Raw genomic sequence first — 10,592 nt, 5'->3', positions numbered from 1 at the left:
GATGTAAAAGAACTTGAGCAAGAGAGTGTATAAATATTTCTGAATGGATGAAGGATCAGCAATAAAACATGAACAAATGTGAATAAAACTTAGTAAGGAATACTTTAGAAGACTTAAATTAATCCTGAAAACAGCGCTGACATCTAGGAACAAAATCTAAGCTATAACCATTTTGCTCTTCCTGTCCTAACTTATAGTTTTGGAGTGATTGACTGGGCCTAAAACGTGTTGGCCAGATTAGATAGGAAAACAAGAAGGATGCTTCATGCTCACCAAATGATTTATAAAAATCAGTGTATACCAAGATGATATATTCCCTATTCCAAAAGAGGGATGGGCCTCCATGAAATTGATTACATGTATAGATCTGCAATAGTGGGACTCCACACATATATGCTGACCTCACAAAACCCAAACATAGTGAATGTTTTGAAACATGAAGAGACTAAATCTAAAATAACTTATCTACTTAATCTAGCAGAAGCATATCGGCATCAAGCAGGAATGGAAATCAAAGCAGAAGTAGATAAAAATCAGGCAGCAACTGAATGCGCCAAAAAACAAAAGAAAGAATATAAGGTGAAGGACCAGATGAGAAGGCAAGAAATGTGGAAAATGCATAATATAGTTGCAAGTATAGAAAACTTCCAGAATAACCTCATGTTGATCAGGAATGAATGCGGGAATGGTTAAGGAGAGGTGAATTCAAAACAAGAGATTAAAGGTTAATATTGGCAGCCCAAGATAGTGGGCTGCATATACATTGGCTTACGAAGTCCACTGAACATGTGGAAGAAACAGACAAATGTAGGTTTTGTAAAACCGGATTGAAAACAGTCACGCACACCTCGTTTCTGGATGTGCTATACCAATGGCAGAAGGACTGTATACTGAAAGGCATAATAATGTGACAAGACTGTTGCACTGGGAACCAACCACTGAAATCATGTGCCACAAAGCATTATTGAAAATGATGAAGTTTACATCACATGGGATCATCCATTACCAACAGTTCAAAAGATAGATGCTAGAAAACCAGATATAGTAGTCCAAGAAAAGAAGACAAAAGTAGCATTGATCATTGAAATTGCCACACCCAGTGAGTATAGTGTGTTGCATACAGACAGACACAAAGTCATAAAGTATCAGGATTTGCAGGTAGAAATGAGAGCAATGAGGAAGAATGATACCCAGACAGTTCCAATAGTAGCAGGGGCAACAGGTCTTATAAAAAAGAATCTACAATTGTATTTAGGTATGTTACCAATCCATTTAACCCCATACAAATTGCAAAAGCAGTCATGACTGGGCACATTGCAGGTGCTGCAAAGAGCACTCCTGGCTGATATAAAAGATTGACACAATATGTCATGGTATTAGAAAGCCAAAATACCTGGAGAAATTAAAAAAGGGCAAAAAGTTAAAGAAGCATCCTGGTTTCTAGGGTTTGGATATATATTTCTTAAGTCTTGCCTTCGTTTGTAAAGCAGAAAACCTTAGTAGGCAATATCTTTCTCACCCAGTGAAAGGATTTAATTTTTTCCCATTTGTCTAACACATGCCTGTACCATAGCTGACAATACTTTAATTTCATTTGTTTGAACTCCCACCATAAGACTTTCTCTTTACAGCTCTGTCATTTGTATTCACATTCTAATTGTGCTATTTTATACTCCAGTCCATTTAGATTCGATTCTTTCTCTGTCAGAATTTTGTGCTTTAGTTCCTAGGAAGCTGATATATTGCCTCTTGAACTCCTGCCATCTCTCTATAGTCCATTCCTTTTCTCCCTGAATCTTATTCTAGAGTGGGCTTAGCAAGTTCTCTAGAAAAAATACATTATTTCTGCCTTTCAACGGCAAAGGTTTGATGGACCACTGTATTTTTCCCCATCCATCCATCCTCCAAAGCTTCAGGATAATCACACAGTCATCAGACTTCTCAGTGGGGTGTACTGCATGTGTGTATCTTCTGTTGATCAACTAGAAATCAATCCAAAAAGCTACTCTGGAAGCTGTAAAAATATATTCATACACTTTAGGATGCAGCATTCTCCACACATCTATTTGTCTTAATGACTCTTAAAAAAAATTAGCTCTTTTCTGCATTTAGGCAGCTTAATCCTCCCTGTTTGAATCCTGCTGATAATAGGGTACAATGCTACACTGAAATACCCACCAGCTATAAAGCTGATTGTGTGTGTAGATAGAAGTAATAGGCCTAAAAAATCACCAGTGGGCTTGGGTCATCCTCATTTGGCCCATAGAAATTTCCAACAATTCTTTGCCCCAATCTGTGTCATAATCACTGCTACCCATTGCCCCTTTCATCTATGTTTACTTTGCTGACACTCCAGCTCAGACTTTTATGACTAAACAGATCTACTCCCCTCTTACAGTTGACATGCTAGAAGAACATTTTACTCCTTTCCAATTTCTAAAAAATTCTCTTTTCCTGCTTTCTTTTTATTTTTGCTTCTGGCAGCATAATAATTGGAGCCCTCAGCATGATACGCTTGGAAAGAATAGTGTTAGCTTTGGCACCTATGGAAGGGCATTTAACATTCCAATAAATTAATTTAATATCCTGATTTTTTGTTGGTTTGAACCAATAAAGTATCATCTTTGGTATTATAGTACTAGTGCTGATTATTTTGCATACTAGTCATATACACTTATTAGCTGATGGATAATCCTCAAGGGTGCAGAAACAAAATTGATTTACCTGTCATACTTTGAACAAGCTTGATTGCAAATTTAGGATGCACATTCCCACCCCAATCCTACCCGTTCATTCACAACATCCACTATTAGCACTGCAAAATCAAATTATATCCTTCTGCTGACTTATTATTTTATATTATAACATTTACGCATGAGGATTCAATGAGGGGGGAAGACTCTTCAAAAATAAATAAACAAGAGGTAAAATGAGGTGGGGTGGCTCACACCATGCAGATATCTGATTCCTCTGCTTAAAAACCAAAAATAAGGCATAGGATTGTAGTTGTGCCTTCTCCATCACCAGTGAAACAAGAAAGTAATGTTAGATTAAGTACAGTATATGTGTGCCATCTTTGACTTCAACAATAACAATTATTATATTAATCACAATCCAGAAAATTAGACTGAACAGTTATTGTGCTGATGAATACCATAGGCTGCCATCCTCCTGCTTTTAAATGGTAGCGACAAAATCACAGCTGCCAAAACACCCCTGCCTATGGAAGAAAAATAATGAAATGTCCAAAGAGCAATAAAAATAAGAAGCACTGTATTGCAGTTAGGGATAAACAGCTCGGGTATTTGGTGTTGATTGCCCATGAAGTTGATTCTTTACCATCATGCAGTCATTCCTTGCCATGCTTTGGCACATTTGCTCCATCTCATCTAGGTCACCTATTGTAATATCTGGACCCACAAAGGAAGACTGTCCTATTGCTCCAATCATCAGAATCATTTCTGAGTATAGCCAAAGCTCATATCTGTGCCAGAATCAGGAAAACGTTTGTGTCTGAATGAAGGGGCTTATTCTATCTTGTTACTGGTGACTACAAGGGCTGGTTCTTCCATTGTCTTACAGGTTACTATTTATTAAGTGATGACAGAGCAGATCTAACACTCTCTTCTTCCCTATACAATAAGCAGTGTTCAAATCCTGTACCGCACCACATACAAAGTACCCTAAGCAGACCCCAGTCCTTTAGTAAATTGATCCACTTCTGTAGGAGAATGTAACTAATAGTGGAGGTCTTTCTTCATAATACACAGTGTGGTCAAAAATTTCAGATTCACTTTATACCCCTTACCTCTGTGCACTCTTAGAAAAGGTACCATTAATTCCCATTTTGCATACAATGCCACAAGCAGTCAGGGACCACTCTTGCATCATGCCCTGCTATCTTAAGCAATGTTCTATTTTCCCAGGGCTTTCTCAAAATGTCCTCCCCATCACTGTAGTCCAAACAATGGAATATAAGATGTCTGGGAAGGCTAGTAGTTTCATTTTTACTGATTATTCTGTGAGCTCTTTCAATAACAGGCCCCTGGGTTTTGACTAGCAACACACCATATTCACATTTGACAGAGCTGATAGGATCATTCCTTCAACATTCAACAATAAATTTTGAATTATTTCTCTAGACTTGATTCTCACGGTCATCCAATTTGTTTTCTAATTGCTGTGTAAGTTCTGTAAGTGACAGCAGTAAGAAGCAACAATGGCTGTCTGCCTGATTTCTTTTTTTTTTTTTTTTTTTGCTTATTTAAAGAGTTGTTTAAGCTTTGAAATTGGGAGCCATGATTAGCTGTAGTTATCATAATGTGTTGAACATCCATAGCTGTGGTTTGCAGAAGCTGCATTAGAACATCAAGAAGGCTCAGAGAGCTTTTTCTTCTGCAACACATGCCTGCTCAATCGCCATCTCACCACTACACTTCACTTCAGTATGACCCAGTAAGATGCTTTGATCAGAATTTCTTCTTACAACACCCACCAACTATGAACAGAAATGTTATCTCATTAGGCAGATACTATTACAGATTTCTGTCTATCCTAAAAATGAAAAAAAAAACTAGAAAAACATAAAGTTTAGTTGATTTTATAGTGAAACAGGTGAAGACATTTCAGGTTTTATTCCCTTGCTATATGCAATCTGTACATACTCCCTTATTTACTTATGTGTTATTGCTGACCCTTTATCTTTTTCCCAGGAAATTATACACTCCATCTTGTTCATGTGTTTTATATATTATTCTCCTCCCAGGTTGATATTTACTTGGTGCTAAAGTTTTCCTGCTATAAATGTTGCTTTTTCACTTTATCAAACCCAAATGCCATTTTATATCATATGATTTTAACCATTTGTAGTTGTGCTTTCAGGTGCTTCTCTGATGAGCTGTGCACTTTTAAATAATCCGCAAAAAGTAGATGAAATGTCACTCACTGGACAAGGCTAGTTCTGGAAGCCAAGCTATAACCATGGCCTTATCTCTTAAGCAAACATTTCAAAATATAAGGTCAAGGTAAAACAACAGTTATGACAAAAAATCCTAAAGACATGCCTCTGGTGTATTTCTCCCCAGGTATCTGCGGAAAATAGGTTCTGTCCCAGTCGGACTTTCCCAGTAAACAAATGTTAAATAAAATAAATAAATACAAATTACCCCAAACATCTGCTTTTGGATTCTTATCCCTGGGATAATAATTTGCTCTTTGTCATGACTCGGTTGTATAGTGATTTGACATTGTTTTATAGTGGATGTTGTATAATTTATCAGTGTAGGGTGTGTTTTATATATCTGTAAGCATTGTATAATCCATGAATGAGGAATGCTATAAGACGTTTTTCTTTTTTGCACTCTGTCCATATTTATATATGTTTGGAGGGCAAGTTGCTAATCTATAGTTCTTTGGATGGATTGAAATATTTTTCTTAAGGAGCAGTATGGTAGTGTTAGCCACTGTAGTGTCTCTTCACGATATACATATAGAAAATATTTTCCAAACAGTAAATTATTGTGCAAAGATGTTAATAGTTTTAGGCAGAAGTTGGGTTCCTCATCTGGATCTGGGGTTTTCAATTTAGGAGCCTTTCTTAATTTTGTCTCAGGTTCTCTAAATGTTTTTTCATTCCATTGCATATCTTCTGTGTTAGCACTTCTTGCTACATTTTTTAACTCTTCTCTGAATTTGACATCTGCACTACATTAAAAGAGTCTTCACAAATGCTTCTCCAAAATGTATTTATTTCTTCTTCTTGGGTGGTGTTTATAATGCTGCTACTTTCCTTCTCGGTTCGCTATAAAACCTTTTAGGTCATCAATTGACTGTTTATTTTACACTTTTCTTTTGTATTTTTATGTATACCTTCCAAATTGTTTTGCTTGTGCTGATATTTTTATTTGATTTATTATTTTTGTGTAAGATATTGATCTGTTTTGATGTGCATTGCTTTTTATCATATTTATCTTTTTTAGAAATGTCGGTAGTCTATTCCTTTTTTTATACTCTTCTAGTAATAATACTTTTTGACTGTTTTTTTCCCTCTTGTGTGTTCCCATCATCACATTCTGCTTGTTTCCTTCCTATGCTTGGTTAATCTGTAATTTTGTAGTAGTACTTTTTCTGTTAATAGTTTAACTGCACATTAGTATATTTTATTTAGTTGTGTCAGATCACATGAATCTTTCTCTTAATTGTTCCAATTAGTATGTTCATCTGTTTTACCATTTTTTTTACTTTCTGTAATTTTGTTCTCTCTTCTGTCTTAATATGCATGCCCTTTTCTGTTAAATCAAGCAGGTCTTTCCTTAGATCATTCTATTCTTGGCTTTGAATATCATCCTTGCTATTTCCTCCTCTTCTCCTTCAGGTACAATCCATACTGGAATTTCATCTAAATCACTTGCAGAAGGTTCCAACATTTTAATCTGTGGCATATTCCCTTTGCATGTGTTCTTTTCTGTCTGTATCACCATTTTCTAGAGATTCACTGAGTGATCATATTGTGATATTGGCCATATTGGTGTTTCCACATTATTAAATTTACTTGAAAACTTATCTTTTGAAATTGAAAGGGTACATAGATCACTGAGAGTACCATCGATGAAGGAAAACTCACCACCACATTCAATTACAGTTAAGTTATGTCTAGCTTAGAAAAAGATCATATATTAAAAACAGTATGGTCCAGCCCACCTATTAAAATAGGTGAACATGGAATCAGATTTGACAACAATTATTCCAGTAAACTAATGATAAAAAGAAAATCCTGCTTACCACTGATTAAGGAACTTAACAATATTAAAGCCACTTTGGTGTTTTCCGCAAATATCAAATTATTTCTTTCTGAAGAACTAAAATATTTACCACACTGGAGGAGGCATCCACTTTTGTAACCAAAAAATAAAATCCTTAATAATACTGAAGAAATAGATTGGAACAGCATATCCCTCAAGAGACAGAGTGAGATGAATTCCTGGAAAACTGCTTCTAAAATTAATAAGCTTAAAAACAAGTGACTTTTATTCTTTGATTATATGACTTTTATTTTCTGAAACAATAGATTTGCCCTTTAAGTAAAAGGTTTGTATTGGACTTTAAGTTTCAAAACATATGTAAGTATATAATTATATTTTAAGCTAAAACATTTTTTTTCATGATAAGGAATATAAATGGTTAGCTTTACTGTTTTACTGTATCTACAGTGAAATGCTTAATATATTTCATTTAACTAAATTTATAAATGTATTTCTGAATGTTAGACAAATACGTCCTGTAAGAGAATGTCATTAAGTTGGAAGCAATAGACTTGGTAACTTTAACACTATATAAGTTAAGAGTTTTATTTTATTTGTTTAACATTGTTTACTATGTGCTTTGCTGGGTTAACTAAATGTCAGATCTAAGTAATATGCTAATTAAAAGTAATAAAATATAGGTGTTTTTTTTCTTTGTTCCTGTATAACACATTCCTTTCACAGATCTTTTATGTCATTAACAGTTTAAAAAAAAAGCTTCCGAACAAAAGGATGTTCCAATTGTGTGAAAATGCTTGGTTTTTACTTGCCTTGTTTCCTACCTGTTCCTTGAGCTGTTTTGAAGAAAATCTAGGTCAATGTTTTTCACTGATATCTGTGAACACAGAAGGAACTTTTTTTTGCCTTCTTTTTTCAATTATATATGTGAGAAATCTATTCAAAATAACATATTTTTTAAATATTTATTTATTTAGAAGTGAAGAATTGGTAAAACAAAATATACTAAGATAGTACTGTTTTACATTGAGCTATTCCTGACATGTAATTTGTTTACATTTTGAATGTTAGTAGCGTACGCTGTAGTGTTATTAACTCTAACTGTACACGTTAATGGAAAGAAGCAAAGTTAGATGTGCGTTACTTATTAGAACAGTCTAAAAGAATTAAGAAGAATGAGAAACTTACAGAAGAAATTAGCAGCTGCTGTATGCTGTAAGTTGTCACTTTCCCATACTGTAATCAAATTCTAATGTCAGGACGTGAAGCTTAGATCAGAACAGCTATTGACAATGGCTAAGATCACACTTTGATAAACTGAAAGGTTGCCAGCCTAGCTAGATAGAATTTTGTAAATAATTATATGTCATTTGTAAATATTAATATAATCCACAGGCTTGGTTTACAAATGTGAAGAGAACTAGATGTTATGATTAAACTATATGTTGTACTGATCTTCAAAAATGTAACCACAGTACACCCTGCTGAAAGAAAGCTGTTAAGTAAAGAATTTTACATCTGTGTTTGATCTCAAGCTCAGAGACAGTTTGTCTGGGCTAGGAAATTATTTCTATTGTTTTAAGACAAAGATAATTGCTAGATTTTACATGTAAAGTGTACTTTATTGCTGTGGCTTCCTGACAGGTGCAAGATTACAAAGATATGTTACATTTTGAGTTGTGTCAGCCTGGGAAACTTCAGCAGAAGTGTCAAGAATGATGTAATCTGAAATGACTCAGTAGTACTGTGTATTATCAATTTAAGGGCTATCTCAGAAAGAAAGAAGAGCATTTTGTATCTTGCCTTGGATCTAGTAAGAACATCCACTCACCAGCACTTGCTTGCTCTGTTTGTAAGTAGTATTTAGAACAGTGACTTCTGTTAGAATAGATAGGACTATAACCAGATTAGTCTAGCTGTTTTCTATATTTATGTCAGATGTCATTGTGTTGAATAATAAGTATTGCCCTGTGTTTTTATTATTTATTATTAATATTTTTAAACCTTTTAACTGTGTCTGTTTTGTGTAGAGATAATTTAAGCTCTAGAGTACTTGCATGTATTTGGTGATACTGTACAAAGCCAGTCCAATAGCCTTGCTGTTTGTCACACTTACTAATTGGGTAATAGGATCTATATTACAATATCAAAACTTTAGTAATATCAAAACATAATAATGTTGAACGGACAGTTTAACTCAGGGAAACACTTCCTTTTGCTGTTATGTGGATTATGTCCATTTCTCCAAGTTGGAGCAATCTCATAGTTGGTATATTTAGTTAAGGGGGTGTGGGGGAAAAAACCCTCACTTGAATTGGGATTTAAAGTTTTTTATTTTTAATGCAGCCAAGGGAAATGTTTTCCCTGGGTTAAGTCGGCCATTCGACATTATTAGGTTTCAATATTACAAGATCGATCTTTAGTTATTCGATTAACTAAAGTTTTGATCTTGTAATATAGACCTGGATAATAATATTGCACAGTTGAATTGGACACCTTTTGGTAAGGGCCTTTATAGTAGTTGATAGTAGTGGATGGTGGCAGTCAGTACTACCTTATAGTCTGGGCAGAAATGGGCATAGCCGGAGAACCTGTGCCAGCCTTCCCCAGGAGTGTTTGTGTGCTTGCATATAAGCTACTTGGGCAGTGACATGAAGCCCTGGTTGGACAGAGAGGGTGCTGAAGGTTTTGGCTTAACCACTCGGCTGAGATCTGTACCCTATAGCAGTGGCAGTGGGGAGTCTTATTGGGGATCTGGAGAAAAAGGGAGAAACCAGCCGCAGACTGACTGTGATCTCTGTGTGCTCTTAAGGGAAATTGTACTTTACTGTGTGTGTACTTCTTATCCCCTCAATGTGCACACCCCTCACTGGTGCTAGTGGTGAGGATTGAGTCTCCTTGATTACTGGGCCAGTCCACGGGCATCACATATTAATTGGTTGGCAGTGGAGTGGTGGGATATCCACATCACATATTAATTGTTGGCAGTGGTGGGATATCCACATCAAATATTAATTGTTTGATAGTGGTGAGTTAGCCACATCACATATTAATTGGCTTGTAGTGGTGTGAATAGTGAATTCCTGTAGCTTGTGTACAGTGATCACTGAAGATGTTTTTGTACTCTAAATCAGCCATGCAGTAAACATTCAGAGTTCAGATCACAATTGCATTATTTCTTTGGTTAGCTTAGTCAGGGAGAGCAGGCAAGCATCTCACCAGAGGAGTATGATAAGCTGACAAGGAGACAATTGGCTGAGATGTGCCAGGCTAAAGGACTGGTGCATGGTAACCTGACTAAGGCAGACATGATTGCAGCTTTGGTCACAGCTGCATTAGAAAATAGCAACCAGGAGGATGATCAGACTGGCCATGGAGATGTACAACACTCAGAGAATGGACAGCTCAACCTTTCTACAGAGGACTTAAATGTTGACTTAGATGCTGACTCTTCGGCAGAGTCATGGAGGTAATGAGGAAGAGAGTAACCAGACCCCAGAAGCACAAAATGTCAGTAAATTTCTTCCACAGTTTACAGAAGGGGATCATTTTGATAGTTTCATTCATATGTTTGAGAGGGTATGTAAACAGTATGATGCTGACCAAAGGCTCTGGGTAGGTTCATGATCCCCTTACTCCATGATAAAGCTATAAATGTACTTTCCAAGCTGTATGATCATGACTTTTTAAACTATAATGCTGTAAAGAATTGTCTGTTAGAATGCTTTAAGCTAACACCTGAAACTTATAGGAAAACGTTTTGTGAGCATAGACGCAAGGCAGATGAAAGTGTGTGTGAATATGTTGCTGAACTAAGCATTTATTTTCATAGAT

This window comes from Protopterus annectens, chromosome 3.part1 (assembly GCF_019279795.1).
Source record: "Protopterus annectens isolate FY-2018-M chromosome 3.part1, PAN1.0, whole genome shotgun sequence".
Classification (NCBI taxonomy): domain Eukaryota; kingdom Metazoa; phylum Chordata; order Ceratodontiformes; family Protopteridae; genus Protopterus; species Protopterus annectens.
This window is presented reverse-complemented; position numbering follows the sequence as displayed.